Consider the following 15,190-nt stretch of genomic DNA (forward strand, 5'->3'; position numbering starts at 1 on the left):
CAGTGCTAACCTCTCCCCTTTCCTTAACTCTCACATCTCCCCCTGCCTTCAGGACATTTCTACTCAGACGTTCCACCGACACGAACTAAACATGTCCAAAACAGAATGCCTCTTCTTCCCACCCAAACCCTGTTCTCCCCATCTTTCCCTTCACTGTAGACAACACCACTCTCTTCTATGTCTCACAAGTCAATAACCTTGGCATTGACCTCAACTCAATTCAATCTGTCACATAATCCTGTTGATTCTACCTTCACAATGGCACTAAAATCCACCCTTTCCTCTCCCCACAAACTGCTACTACGTTAATCCAAGCATTTGTCTATTCCTCTTTGACTATCCTATAAGACTCCTTGCTGACCTCCCTGCCTCTCTAGTCATTCATTCATTCAATCATATTTATTGAGCACTTACTGTGTGCAGAGCACTGTACTAAGCACTCGGAATGTACAATTCAGCAACAGATAGAGATTATCCCTGCCCAACAATGGGCTCACAGTCTAAAAGGGGAGACAGTCAGCAAAAAAAACAATACTTCACTCTACTTTCCAGATCACTTTTCTTTAAAATAACAACAAAAACTCAGTTCACATCTCTAGACTGTAAGCTCCCTGTGGACAGGGAACATTTCTACCAATTCTGTTATATCAGACACTCTCAAGAACTTAGTCTAGTGCTCTGCACATAGTAAGTGCTCACTAAATACCACTGATTGATCGATTGGTCTCCCCTCTTCTCAAAAACCTCCAATAGTTACCTACCTCCACAACAAACGGAAACTTCTCACCATCGGCTTTAAAGCACTGAATCAGCTCATCTCCTTCTAGCTTAGCACTCTAACTTCCTACTACAACCCTGCCCATTCACTTCACTCTAAGTACCTACTCACTGTACCTAGATATAATGTATTTCGCCATCAACCCCTTGCCCACCTTCTGCCTCTGGCCTGGAACTCCACTCTCTCCACCTTCAAAGCCTATCAAAATCATATTCCCTCTAAGAGGCCATCCCTAAGCCCTTATTTCTCCTACTCCCTTCTCCCTTTTGTCACTTATGCACTTGGGTCTGTAGCTTTAAGCATTTTATATTCACCCCACCCTCAGCCCCACAGCGCTTATAAGTACACTGCCATAATTTATTTTAATGCCTGCCTCCTCATTTAGACTATAAACTACTGGTGAGCAGGAAACATGTCTATCAGGTCTGCTGTATTGCACTCTCCCAAGTGCTTAAGACACTGCTCTGCACACAATAAGCCCTCAATAAATACTATTGATTGATTCATAGCAGGCCCAAGGAGGTACCTGAAGTTTCCTTCCATTTTTCACGGTACTTGTTACATGATTATTACGTGCCAGGTACTGTACCGAGCACGGGGGTAGATAAAATCAAATTAGGCTGGACACGCTTCATGTCCCACGTGGGGCTCACAGTCTTAATACCCATTTTAGAGATGAGATAACTGGGGCACAGAGAAGTTAAGTGACTTGCCCAAAGTTACACAGCAGATAAGGACTGAAGCGAGGATTAGAAACCAGGTCTTCTGGTGCTCAAGCCCAGGCTCTATCCATTAAACTAAGTTGCTTCTCTTTTGCTTCCACTGGGTTGCTGGAAATAGTTACACCTAGTGTGTATGGTGAAATAATAGTAATAGTGTGTATGGTGAAATAATAATAATGATAACTATTACTATTACTATGTGCCAGGCACTGTACTAAGTCCTGGGGTGTATATAAGCAAATCGAAATGGACACAGTCCGTGTCTCAAGTGGGACTCACAGTCTCACTCCCCAAGGTCACAGCAGATAAGTGATAAAGCTGTATTAGAACCCTTGACCCTCTGACTGCCAAAACCGTGCTCTAACCACTAGGACATGCTGCTTCTCAAAGTGATCTTCAAAGTTGAAGTATAATTGCTCCCTTCCCTCCCCACCCTTCAGATTCTGGGGCCCTAGCCATGTAAACTCACACACCTTACAAATGCACTGATTAACAGGTATTTAATCCCCACTTTATAGATGAGGTACCTGAGGCACAGAGGAGTTAAGTAATTTATCCAAGACATATAGCCAGCAAGTGGCAAGGCCAGAATTAGAATCAATATTACTTACCATTAATTTATTGTATGCAGAGCACTGTACTAAGAATTTGGATGAGTACTCTGTCTTTCAATCAATCAATCATATTTATTGAGTGCTTATTATATGCAGAGCACTGTACTAAGCATTTGGGAGAGTACAATATAACAGAGTTGGTAGACATGTTCCCTGCCCACAACAGAAAGCAGCCTGGCCTAATGGATAGAGCTTGGGCCTAGGAGTCAGAAGGACCTGGGTTCTTATACTGGCCCTGCCCTTGTCTTCTGCGTCATCTTGGTTAAGTCACTTACCTTCTCTGTGCCTCAATTACCTCATCTGTAAAATGGGGATTAAAATTGCAAGCCCCACTTGGGACATGGACTGTGTCCAACCTGATTAACTTGTACCTATACCAGTAACTAAAACAGTGCCTGGCACTTTACTAATGCCATTTTTTTAGGCCATGCTGCTTCCCAATATCTGAGTGCCATTAATGTGAACAAAAGAGAGGGCTATGGGAGAGGAAGTTTGCGAAAGTTTTGGTGGTAGGGTATGAAGGATAATAATAGAGCAAACTTAAATTAAAGGTACAATTAAATTCAATCAGATCCTGGGTTGAAAAGTTGACCTCTAGACCAGGCTTCGTAGGTGGGCTTTCCTGCTGCCATTTCTTAAACAAAATAGAGGCTTGTGTCAGACCTGTATATGCTAACCTCTCTGATTTACTTCAAAGGAGAGAGGTATTGCCTGTCTTTCTTTGAGAACAACAAAATCCAGTCTCAGAACTCAAAAACCAGCAAAGGTACCCACTCACCTTAAGTGCTCCCCCTTATGAGACATAGTGAATCACAAACCCTATCATGGAAATATGCACCATCCGCTCCAAATTCAAAATTGCCTTTGAGTTTGTCAGATAGAATTACATTGAGATTTAGTTTCCTAGAACAGGCAGGGACAGGCAAATTAGGTGAAGTTATTTTTTAAATGAGACAAGTTTATAATGATACCATTCATTATCCTACTACGCAAAGTCAGGATTTGAAGTGGTGGGGCGGGGGGAGGGGAGCCCTCATCTGATTAATACACACTTACCATTTGCATCAATGGGGGAAAAAGTCAGCTTAAATTTAAATCCAAGTTGATGGCAATTAGAGAGCAAGCAAGATTTCTTTAAACACTGTTAGGCAGGACTTAATTCAATTTAGATCATCACAAACCTTTGAATTTTTTTCATTAAACGAACCACAGAAATTCAAGAATTGAGCTCCATGGACCATATACTGGCAGAGTGTATGAAAAGAATATAAAAATACAGATTAGGTGGCACATTATCTCAATGGACTAAGTCCAATTAAAATGAATGAGTATGCCAACTGTTCATTTATATGAATTTAAGCACACCGAGGCTAGACCCATACATACCCAACCTATTGTTGCTTACTATGCCAGTAAATGAATGAATAAAGGAGAGGAATTCCACTCATTAAATTGATATTGTTTAAGCACTTTGAAACTCTTTCGTTCAAAAAATTCAGGAGTTTGACATAGTTGTTTCCTCCCCTGCAAGCCCACATCACTTCATGAACTACTCTCCTTCCTTTCCCCTAAGGACAAATTTCCAGAACTCTCCAGAGGAACCTCTCCATTCTCTGCTTGTCCCTCCAACTCAGTCCTTGATTTCTCCCGCTCCCCAGCAGCTTTACAAACCATAGGGGAACCACTGAGGGGCCCAGGACCACACTGTAGAAAACATTTCTTCAAAGGATTTTGCCACTTTCCCACATCGAAGAATTTGGAAGAACAGACTTCTATCCACAAGGACTGCAAACTGGATGTTCATGAACTGAAGGTTTGCATTATGAAAAGGCCACAGCACTGGGAAAATCAGTGTGAATTTTTTCTGTCCTCTTCACAAAACAAATACTACACACATAGAGAAGGTAAACTGAACAACAAGAGCAAAGAGAAACTCACATACCTAAAAAAGTCAAGTTACATAGCTGTGATAAGATATTAAAGACTCCCACAAACCTTTAATTAAACTGACTACCAAAAAGCATAACTCTCCTTGGTATTAAAAGGAATGGAATACTCAATTGAGAAGAGAGGAAGAATCAAAATCTTAAGGTGTTCACACCCCTAGTTCATTAGAGTTAGGTTTATAGATATAATAAGAGACTATTTTAAGACTTGTCCTAAACATACACATGCATTCATTCCACATGCACGTGCACTGGGTAACAAGAAATGGGCATTTCCCCAGTCTCCAAAAGGGGATGATTATAAAAGACTCTGAAATTGGTGGCTGTGATGAGAAAAAAAAAGCCAGTATTTCAAATCTATGTCCCGTGTGATCATTTTGTGGGAGGCGGAAACAAATTTGACAGTCTCAACATTTTGAATGCCGCAAACCTGTGGTCGGTTGGCCTAACTGAAGTGATGAGGTATCTGCGTGACAATGCTCATTTACTCCAGGCCATAATGAACTTTTGAATGTTGTTGTTTCTGATTTGATAGGACCCACTGTTTTTATTCCATATGTCTACAGACTCCCATTAGGCTGTGAGTCTCTTACTGGCCATGATGACTTAATTAATGTCTATGTGCTCTCCCCAGCACTCAGTCCATGGATTTGCACATTAGAGGGTCCTAATAAATAGTATTATCAATTGATTCAGACAGAAAGAACCCACCTTAAAAAATAATAATAATAATAATAACTCCCGGTCTCCCCCACCCTGTTTCTTTTGGTATTCTGAGCCACCAAATAAGCACAGACCTTTAGAAATGAATCCAGGGTGGGGTTTTTTTGTCGTCATTCTTTCATTGAACAAGTAAAAACTGTAATAAAAATGGGAATCATTCAATTCTGAGCCACTGCAAAAAATACTGAAAATATAAAATAAGCATTATTGTACTGTAGGCTCCGGACGGGTTTTGCCATCATGTCTTTGATGTTGGTAAGTGTGAAAGAGCCAGTAAAACCTTGGTGGCCGGAGGTGGTTTGAGGAGGGAGTGTAACTTAATGAAAAAGGCACAAGCCAAAGAGTAGAGTCAGGGGGTCCCAGGTTCCAGGCCCAGCTCTGCCACTGGTTTTTCTTGGGTCCATGGGCAATTCATTTAATCTCCGTTGGACCCATATTCTGATCTGAAAAATGGGGATAATAATATCTGCCTTTTTTCACCTCATAGGATTGTTGTGAAAATGACATAAGCTAATGAGAAAGCATATTGGAACAATAAATTATCTAGAAATTAAAGTTCTTATTGTTTTTATTGGGGGCGTCATGGGGGAGTCATTTATTGCTATTATTATTATTACTTAAAAGGCTGTCCATCACTTTACTGGTCTTTCAGATCTGCCTAAGTATAAACGTAGCTTAGAACAGTGCTTGGCACATAGTAACCGCTTAACAAATACCATTATCATTATTATTATTATTATTACTACTACTGGAAAAGACTTCTCTCCAGAAATATTTTTACTATCACCCTTAAGGATACCCAACACCATGCTAAAAGAAGGTTAAAAGGTAGCAAGGATGAAATGAGAAAAATAAATTCAGAGATGCTAGATGAGGACAGGGAAAGAAAATTTTGAAAAGCCACAAAAAGGGACCTTCACCAAATCAGTGATAGGAAGTTTCCCTTAGCCCACGTTTATAATAAAATAATTATACTCCTCCTGACGTCTCTAAGGTCATACCCTTTCCTGTTGCTTTGCGCTGGTAATATTGATGGCTCTCCACCCAGAGTGGGTTACATTTTAGTTAGTGAACCTAATTTACCAGAGTGACAGAATTTCTGCAGTTTCTGGAAGATTCTGGATGGGAAAAGCCTTTATGCCCAAAGAGATATACGTATGGAAGTAGCATAGCCTAATGGACAGAGCATGGACCTGGGAATTGGAAGGACCTGGGTTCTAATCCCAGCTCTGCCATTTGTCTGCTGTGTGACCTTGGGCAAGTCACTTAATTTCTCTATGCCTCAGTTACCTCATCTGTAAGGGGATTAATATTGTGAGTTTCACATGGGACTTGGACTGTGTCCAACCTAATTATCATCTATCTACCTCGGTGCTTAGTAAAGTGCTTGGCGCATAGCACTTAAAACACCATTAGAAAAAAAAGATGAGCAATCTAAAGAAGAGCAGTCCCTGTCACTAACCGAAAAGTAAAGAAGGTCAAGGAACATTTATTTAAACATACACCTCTCTTTTAGAAGAGCTCAAAGATAGAATTGAGGCACTAACCAATTCTAGGTATTTGCTCTTGGCCTGGATTATGGAGATAATTGCCTCAATTCTTTCCTTTCCCCAAGGAGACCCAGCCATAAACCAGGAATAGGAAAAAAAAAACTGTTGCTCAAGTAACTTGAGGATCTTTTTAAGTGAAAGTGCAGCTCTAAGTACATACGCTTTGAAGCTCCCTGCCCAGAAGACGTGGCTACTAGTTGGTTTTAGCCACTTAGTATTTATTCAGCATTTACCACGCATTGCATTAAGCATTTGGGACAGTATATCGAATGGGTGACCCTGTCCCAAGACCTTAAAATAGTATGTAGGAGGAAGCAACACAATATAAAGATATGTACGTAAATTTTATTGGGGTGGGTATCAAAGTGGTTCGGTGGTATGGATTAAATGCATACATGAACCAGATGGGGTGAGGCTAGGATGGAGAGATAAGAGATTAGTCAGGGCAGGCTTCCTGTAGAGATATGATTACAGTAGGGCTTTGAAGATTGGGAGAGTGATCCTCTGTTGGTGGCCTTACTACCTCATGTGACCCTCTTGACCTGATTAATCCTCAAAAGCTAGCCCTGTTCCCACTAACTATGCAGAATACTGGCAAGGAAATAGGTGTGCACTTTGGCATCTAGAGAGAAAAGGCAAGAACAGAGGATGGATGCAAGCTGGTAGACCCATGAGTATCCTCCTTCCTTCTCTCCCATTCCTATTCGCTAATGGTTTTTCAATCTGCCTTTGGCCTTGCCACAGCTTAGCCTCTGACGGGGCACAAAGGATCACACTGAAATAGAAAGACCTACAGCATCCATCTTCATTCCGTTTTGAGCATCCTCAGGCTGGGGAGTGAAGAACTGCAGTGAAGAACTGCAGGGGAATGAAGAACTCAGTTCAAGCTCTTAAATCCATATTTCCCCTTCCCTGGGGCTACAAAATCCCGGTAGCCCACAAGAACCAATAAACGCGTGTAACTGGTGATAAAGATAGCATTTATGAAGTGGAAAGACCATCGGCCTGGAAGTCGGGAGATCTGAATTCTACATCTGGCTTTCCCACTTGACCGCTGTGTGTCCTTGGACAAGTCACTTGACCTCTCTGTCCCTCAGTTTCCTCATCTGTAAAAGGGAGATTCAATACCTCCCTCTTATACCTTGAGCCAACCAGTATGAGACAAGGACTGTATTATATCTACCGCGGTGTTTAGCACATAGTAAGTGCTCAAGTACCACCATCATCATTGCCGCTCTGTGCCAAGCACTGGGGTGGATACAAAATAAGCAGAACCAATGCAGTCTCTATGCCACAGGGGACTCAATCTTCTCCCCATTTCACAGATGAAACTGAGACCAAGGGAGCTTAAACGATTTGCCCAAGTTCACACATTAAACCAGTGGCAAAGCTGGCACTGGAACCCAAGTCTCCTGACTCCGAGCCCATGCTCTTTCCATGAGACCGCACTACAGTACTTATGCAAGTACAATGACTCACTATTACCCTACCTAACCCTCTTAGTCCAGGAAGTCAGGTAGGACTCTCCACCAGCCCTGACACCCGTGTGAGGCCCGGAATGGGCAACTTCCAAGCTACATAACTTTGACTCATGGGCTCTTACTCAGCCCGGGATGAATTCCAGATCCCGTTTTGTTAATGCAGGACTTTCCATGGGAATCTCACCCTGAAGCAGACAAGACATTTACCAAGAGAGATACTGTGTGTTTAGTCATATGGGGGGGGGGGGGGGGAAGGGGGGCTCAATGTAATTGAAACCTTCCACACCGCAGGATTGCATCGTGATCTATAAATAAGCTCGGGACTTATGCTGACAAACAAAAAGGAGGCTAAGGGCAGAGCCACGAACGGAAGGCGTCATATGATTGGGAGCTGAGAGGAGGGAGGTCGGGGGAAAGAGGGGGGAAGAAATCCCATCGTTATCCCGGTTTTATAACGTTCCTGCCCGAGACTCGCCTAGAAAGATCGTCCAAACTACCGCCCTAAGTCCAGTGGGCTGCAGAGATGATGTTTCCTTTTGCAGAGAGATCTGGACTGGGGGACTGGGGATTCGTGGAGCTGCCGGGGGGGGGGGGGCACCAAAGTTGGGAGGGGGGTGGAGACCCTCGGGAGCATCGGGAGACTCCGGGGTCCCGGGGGGATGAGGGGTGGGAGATTGGGGGGCGGGGTCCAGGGGAGGGGCCGAGGCGCGGACAGTTGGATTGGGGGTCTGCGTGGGAGGGAGGGCCGGGGAGGGTCCATCCGTTAGCCGGGGTTCTTCCCTGTCCCCTCTCGGAGGGGGTCTTTGGGGGGGGGGTCCTGGTTTTGCTCAGCAGCCCCCGCCAGGGACACCAGCTTCGCGCAAAAAGAAAGCTGGAGGAGGACTGCACGCGCGAGAGAGAGAGGGGTCGGGCAAGGAAAAGGGGGAGGGAGGCAGACAAAGGGCAGCCCCCCCCCATATACACACACACACCCCTTCTGTGTGTCCAGTGTGGACGGGCAGGGTGGTGGACGACATTGGGCGCTGCCCCTTCCCTGTCCCCTCCCGAAAGAGGGGGAGGTCACTAGTATTGATCTGTTAGACGAAGAAAGAGGGGCGCCTCTTGGTAGCTGTAGCTCCCTGCCCCTCCGCAGTGGACCCCAACCCCTCTCCCACCCACCCACCCACAGAGCCGCACGCCGCCCCCCTCCCCCCCCCCCCCAGTCCCCTCTCCTCTGTCCAGGGGCGGGGGTCTTCCCGATGGAAACCGTCCCGCTGGCAGCCGGTCCTTCCCCCCGTCCCGGCGACATCTCTTCGGGGAATAAAGAGGCGAGGGCCTGCTCCCCGCACGTGCTCCCTCCCTCCCGCACAAAGCAGCCCCTGGGTGCGGGGTAGCCGCCCCCTCGGGGGCTTCACTCACCTTGGTTTCCAAGCTGCTCGACCGCTTCTCCTCCCGGGAGGGAGTGAAAGAAAGAGGGAAGAGGGAGAGAGAAAGAGAGAGGAGGGTGCGAGGGGAGCTCGCCCCCCACCCAGGCCCAGACAGAGACGACCCCCACTCCCCGGGGCAGGGCTGCCGTCCGGGCTCCTCTTCCTCCTGCCGAGAAGTAAAAGTGCCCGGGGGCTCGCAGCCGCCGACCAGTTTTCCCCTCTGTAATCTCGCTGCCTCCTCCTCCGGCTGCGGCTGTGTGTGTGCAAACGCGGCAGGACCTCTCCCCGCAGCCTCTCTCACCCTCAACCCCCTTAAGGGGTGGAAAACACACAGACACACACCATACACACAGTCACGCACTCAGATCCAATTCAACAATTTCAGGAAGCTGGAGGTCTCCGACTTGCAAAGCCGGAGAGGATGCTGAGGCTCCCGGCTCCATTCTCCCGCCCACCTAAACCAAGGAGCGGCCCCAGAACAATCCCATCTTAAAAGGGAGACGAGGGAAGCCGGGATCCCGGAGGGGAGAATCAGGAGGTGCGGGGGGGGGGAGGGGGAAATGCACCCCAACAGTGCGAGCCCGTTGTGGGCAGGGAGGGTCTCTGTTACCGAATTGCACAATTGCACTTCCCAAGCGCTTAGTACGGTGCTCCGCACACAGTAAGCGCTCAATAAATACAACTGAATGAATGCCACCCTAAAGGTCTCGGAGTCAGGAGTGACACACTCCGGCTGGGTCTCTCCTCCCAGAGCAGTGCGTTGAGCTAAGAGAAAAGCCCTATAGTCATTTCACCTAACAGCCTGTGGGTTATAAACGTCTCATCAGGGTATCTGGAAGATAAGAAAAGCCAGCTCGTGTCCTTTAAGGACGGAGCGGTGGGGAGGAGGGCTCCACCTCTCGAATCGGAAAAAAAAATTGTTAGTGCAAGAATGAAATCGAGGGAAGTTTCTCTTCCAGTTTTCCAGACCGACTTCAACTCACCTTTACTGTTCAACTGGGAAACGGCAGACTCCGAGAAAAACACGGACCAACCCAAAGTGTCATTGGAACTGGTTTCTTTTCTGCAGAAGTCACTGGTGAGCTTTGTATCAATATTCTGTTCAGCCTGTATTTTGCAGGAAACACTTCAAAAAATGCTACTGCTGCTTACACATCACCCTCGCACTTTGATCGAGAGTCCAAAAAAATAATGACAAACCACAGTGACATTTGTAAAAAGGCAGAATGCCTTTCTTTTTACTGCCAATGTTGGTGGTTATTTAATGTTGTTTTCAGTCTCTGTAACTTTCCAAACAGTACCATTATGAGTAAACATTAGAATTTTCAGAACCCAGGAGGCGTCGATTACATTACTCTGAATCGGAATGTATAACTATGTTCTAACGCATTTGTTACAGCTGAAACCCTGATGGGAACTGCCCGGTTAGAAGTGCTTTTAATAAAGTATCACCATTTTAAATAGGAGGGATCGGTCGATTGATTTGGCCAAAGGACGAGGGAGTTTCCTCCTCAGCATAGGATAATGGTTATCTGTCGCCCCCAAGGAAAGTTTTCCATCTGTGCTCCCTTTATATATTGCTTTCTGAAAAATCACCCAAGGAGTTGGACCTCGACCTCATTCTGAATTCTCTCCAGGCCTGCTCCTGGAACAGCTGCCCGGTTCATCCTCTAGACTGCAAGCTGGCTGTGGGTGGGGAGTGTGTCTGTTGACTGTTATATTGTACTCCCCGAACCCCTGCACAGAGTAAATACTCAATAACTATGATTGAATGAATGAATCCTGCCCTCAGAGATATAAATGAGAGCCAGTGAATTACAATCTATTTTGATAGGTTATAATTTGCACTCTCTCCCCGCCCAAGTCAAAGGCACTTGAAAGACCTATCTCATCATGGCGGCCTTTTGAATGGCAATTCACACTACTGTATCCCCTTCCTCCAGATGGAGAAATCGGAACCCAAAAGAACTGATGAGACTTGCCTAAGGCCCCTTTCCTGACTCAGTGTGAGACAGATATGAACACTGTGTCTCCAAGTCTGGGGCACTGTTTAGACCACACTCTTTCTCAAGACTGCTGAGTCTTAGTCATAAAAGCTAGTGCTGTCACCAATGATAACTCTGCCCTAGTTATAAACAAGCCATAATTATGTAATAAATATAACACTAGGCACTGCATGAAAACAGACCTTTTGGGAAAAAACACCTTCAACATTTAAACCAGTTCTTTACTGTTCTCATTGGATTGTCAATGGAGAAGTTGCTAATTGAAGAAGGTAGTCATTCCCCCGATCCTTAACTACCTGCTATGATAGGGTACGGTATTGGGGACGATAAAATTTGTTGCGTGGGAGGGAGTTCTGGAAGAGATTTAAGAAAAACCTGTTTCTGCTCAGGTGACCTTTTTTTTGACCCGTTTAAAACTTTCCCTCTTGTCTTTGAGGTAGTGTGCTATGGGGTCCCTACCGCATTAAAGGAAAAACTGCTTATGAAGTCATTTGAGGGTCTGAGAAATTAAGGGTGCCTTATTTCCATTGATACTGACTTCACTTTGAAGAGAAAATGGCTGGCCACCATTCTCTATATAAAATCTCTCATATATGGAATTTGGCACTCTTAACCTTCCTTCCTCCAGGTTAAATAATTATAATTATTTTTCCTGAGCAGCCCACTATTGGCTATCTAATGCTGCTCAATAAATGCTTGTTGATGTTAGCCTATCCTTATTAGTCGTCCCCCCCCCAACATTTTCGATCCTTTAAACATTTCAGTATTTTATAAAAAATCATTCAATCATATTTATTGAGCACTTATTGTGTGCACAATGCCACCTTATCTTCTCTTGAGGGGTTCTCCTCTTCTGGGGCCTTTCCAAGTTCAAGTTCCTCTGAGGGTGGACAGTGGCCAAACAATGTGTAAACAGTTCACATAAAGTCACTCTAAAATGCTCAATTTTGAAATGGCAAGCCTCAAATACACAAACCCTAGGTATTCCAAGGGCTTTCCTCCCCCTGCCCAACCCCCGCTTTCAAACCTTTGATATCTTTTCCATGGACTCATTTCCTCCTATCCCTAGTCTATCTAAATATGTCTCCCCATGTACACTGTAAGCTCCTTGTGGGTAGGAATTGTGTCTACCAACTCTATTTTCCAAGCACAAAGCTCTGCACACAGTAAGCACTCAGTAAATTTCACAGATGGGTAGGGTAGAATAGTGTGGACAATTTCGGGAAAGGTGGATAGAGATCTTTTGGGGAGGTAGGAATTCTCACTCAAACCATCTATCCTGGGGAGGCTTCCCACTGAAAGTAGAAGTTTGGAATGCCAAGGCAAAAGTGACTTGTTTGTACAAAGCTTTCCTCAGACTTTCCCCTCTCAGGCTCAGAAGCCTCTGATCCTTCCTGTGGTCTCCCTGACTAAGCCCTCCTGTCCTCTTCTCCCTCCCTTTTCTGCATCACCCTGACTTGCCCCCTTTATTCATTCCCCCCGCCCCCAGCCCCACAACACTTATGTACATATCTGAAATGTATTTATTTATATTAATGTCATCTCCCCCTCTAGACTGTTGGCTCATTGGGTGGCAGGGGATATGTCTGTTTACTGTTATGGTGTATGGTCCCAAGCACTTAGTACAGTGCTCTGCACATAATAAGCACACAATGAATACAACTGCCTGACTCCCTACTAGTGAGCTGGAGCCAAGCCAGAATGGAGGGATAGCTGTCCCTGCTTCCTGGACCCCCTAACCTCACCAACCATCCACTCTTCCCCTCTATCTCTGGGATGCTGCCAGGATACTCACACTTTCTCCTCTGGACCATCCCACGGCCTTTCCCTCCTGGTCTTCAGGAGGATAAAGCTGCCCTAAACCCTCTTCAGGGGAGAGCCTGTGAGATGGGGAGCCGAGAGAGGGCGAGAGAGGAGAGAAGAGAGGAAAGCTGAGGTGGTGAGTGGCCATGATGAGGGTGAGCCATTCTGGGCCACTGGACCAGGCCTGCCACTCCCACAGCATTATCTACTCACATTCCTTTAGGGAAACAAGTGGTTGCAGGTACCGCTAACAATTTCATAAGGGTTGCCCAGAGAGATCTTAATGCACAAAGGGTTAACCCTTCCTGCCACCCCTCTTAAAGCGGTTCTGGGCTACATGATACAGGGGAGTGAATGGTACAACACCACAGAACACCAAGTGTCAACACTTGTGTAACAAAACACCAGCAACAACATCACTCGTGTAGTACAGTTTGTGGGTACAGCTGTTTGTCTTCATCAGTGCTCTTGGCTTTTTACAGCATACATGGGGCATGGATTTTTCATATTTAGAAAACACAAAATTCAGGTATACCAGGTTTAAATGTCATGTTTCATTTTTATGATTCACATACAAATGTAACTGATTGACTTGGGTTTCTTTGGTATTACTATTATCTGGCTTTTGTGAATGCTACAAATGGCTAAATGAAGGTTCAACATAATAGCTACTTTTGACATGCATCTTCACCGAGTGCACTCGTGTGCAGCGCACTGAACTAGGTTCTTTGAAGCAAATACTGAAAGTAGATGATGTGATCTCCGGCCTCAAAGATCTTACAATTTAATGGGGTTAATGGGGGAGACAGGCAGATACAAACTGTACGTCTACGAGGGCAACTTGAAGAAAAGCATAGATTATTTTAAAAAATGAGATTCTACCGGCAACCCAAAAGTTAGCAATATCCAAATTCTGATTTTGAGGTAAGATCCCTAAATTTGGGCAAGGTGAATGATGTCATTTACATTAGTGCTGATGAATACTGTGGGCAGGGAATGTCACTGTTTATTTTTGTATTGTACTTTCCCAGGCACTTAGTACAGTGCTCTGCACATAGTAAGTGCTTCATAAATACAACTGAAGGAATGAATTAATTAACAAGAGATAAGTAAAACTGATCACTGATGTCTGTTACCCAGGGTAACTCCAGACTTTTTTCAGTGGGACAAAAATAGAAATTTCCCAGAGAAAAGTATTAATGACAGATTTTAAAATAATCCAATCTTCTGGTGATTACACATTGAAAAAGCATCAGTTCTATTAACAACAGTGAAGATACTGACAGTTTAATTACACAAAGGTGATCAATCAGTTCAACTCAATTGAAGCAAATTGGGATGGATTTGCACATTAACATCTCTCTTTGGGCAGTGAAGTTGCTAAAAAAAAATTTAAATTTACCTTAATTAAATATTTTTGGTTTTTCAGGTTTTATCTTACTTGTAAAAAATATTTCACAGTTTGGAAATCAGGCCAAAGTGAGTAAAATCATATGTCAATTTCTATTTTATTCTCCAAGTCCTTAGAACAATGTTTGGATCACTGTAGGTGCTCAATAAATGCTGTTGATTGATTATAAAGTCCTAAAAATGCATACAACAGTCATAAGCTCTTAGAGAGAAAGGATCTGGTCTGTTTCCTGCCATTATCAGTCTATTGGTCAAGCTCTTAATTTTGATACGTATGAATTTAGGCAGTTCATTTACTTGAATTTAGTCTATGGAATGGGCAGCAGAATGGTCATCCATTAATTGATTTGGGGGGATGTCGCAAAACAGGGTATTTTATGAGAAATTCAATCAGTTCTTCCCAAGAAGTTCAATAAGTATGCATAATTAGGAATGCTGACTAGATTACAACTCATTCCTCCTCGGAACTGTAAGCTCGTTATGGGCAGGAAACGGTGTCTCCTAATTCTGTTATTTTGTACTCTACCAAGTGCTAGTTGAAAAGCAGCGTGGCTTAGTGGAAAGAGCCCGGGCTTGGGAGCCAGAGATCGTGGGTTCTAAACCCAACTCTGCTACTTGTCAGCTGTGTGACTTTGGGCAAGTCACTTAGCTTCTCTGTGCCTCAGTTCCCTCACCTGTAAAATGGAGATTAAGACTGAGCCCCACGTGGGACAACCTGCTTACCTTGTATCTACCCCAGGGCTTAGAACAG

At 44.6% G+C, this 15,190-nt stretch overlaps 1 protein-coding gene across 3 annotated transcripts in view; it reads right to left on the minus strand.

Annotated features, from left to right (window-relative positions):
- The window catches only part of PRR5L (proline rich 5 like), a 75,361-nt gene extending 64,979 nt beyond the window's left edge, over positions 1-10,382 (minus strand). The window contains exon 1 of one of the 3 annotated variants that reach the window (XM_029061139.2): positions 10,204-10,382. The gene's annotated coding sequence lies outside the window, so the exon portion shown is untranslated. Of the gene's footprint in view, positions 1-9,212; positions 9,700-10,203 lie in introns of those variants that run through there. The other 2 variants (XM_029061138.2, XM_007658799.3) reach the window with 2 other exon arrangements.
- Positions 10,383-15,190: the final 4,808 nt, after the last annotated feature.

This window comes from Ornithorhynchus anatinus, chromosome 3 (assembly GCF_004115215.2).
Source record: "Ornithorhynchus anatinus isolate Pmale09 chromosome 3, mOrnAna1.pri.v4, whole genome shotgun sequence".
Taxonomy (NCBI): domain Eukaryota; kingdom Metazoa; phylum Chordata; class Mammalia; order Monotremata; family Ornithorhynchidae; genus Ornithorhynchus; species Ornithorhynchus anatinus.